Source organism: Ammodytes marinus (assembly GCF_949987685.1).
Source record: "Ammodytes marinus genome assembly, chromosome: 14".
Taxonomy (NCBI): Eukaryota; Metazoa; Chordata; class Actinopteri; order Uranoscopiformes; family Ammodytidae; genus Ammodytes; species Ammodytes marinus.
In genome coordinates, this window is record NC_137218.1 from 2120387 (window position 1) to 2121234 (window position 848).

Sequence of the window (848 nt, forward strand, 5' to 3'; positions counted from 1 at the left end):
CACCAAACTTGTCAAGTAGGTTAATAATTTTTTTTGTATAATTCTTCTTATTTTGGTTTAATTTTTTTTTAACAATAATCAAACAAACAAACACCACCAGACAACACACACGAACCAAAAAGAGAGAGAAAAAAAAGAAAAAGAAAAAGGACAGGTGTGCATGTCTGTCGTTCATCACTCGATATTCCTGAGAATGCATCCCTAAAGACCCTCAAACAGATCCACAAAATAATCCACAAACAGTAGGTTAATAATTGAAGGACAGGTCTAATAAAGCTTGAAAATGACAAAAAAAAAATCTTTAAAAAAAATAACAATGTAGGCTACCACCAAACTTGTCAAGTGGGTTAATAATTAAGGCAGAAGTACAATACCACTACGTCTAATTGAAGACATCAGGTGTCATTACCTTCATCCCCCGTCCATCACCTGTTCCCTTCAATTAAAGCAAATGTCTTCATGAATTATAAATATAGTCAGAACTACTCCAGTACAATGAAGTTTCTTTAACTATCTTTATTAGTCAATTGTACTTAGGGCACATTGAAATTTGTCTTTTCTCATCTCCCCTCTCAAGTCCCCACACTCCAGAGGGGGTCCTCACACAGGGTCAGCCATAGTACGTACAGACAGACAGACAGACAGACAGACAGACAGACAGACAGACAGACAAACTCCAGAGGGGGTCCTCACACAGGGTCAGCCATAGTACAGCGCCCGTGGAGCAGTTTGGGGTCAAGTGTCTTGCTCAAGGACACAATGGTAGAGATGGTGGTGCACCGTAGATGTAATAGCAGCCACCACTAGTTTTACTACTAATACCCTCCTGTCTGGTGCTGGGGATCCAA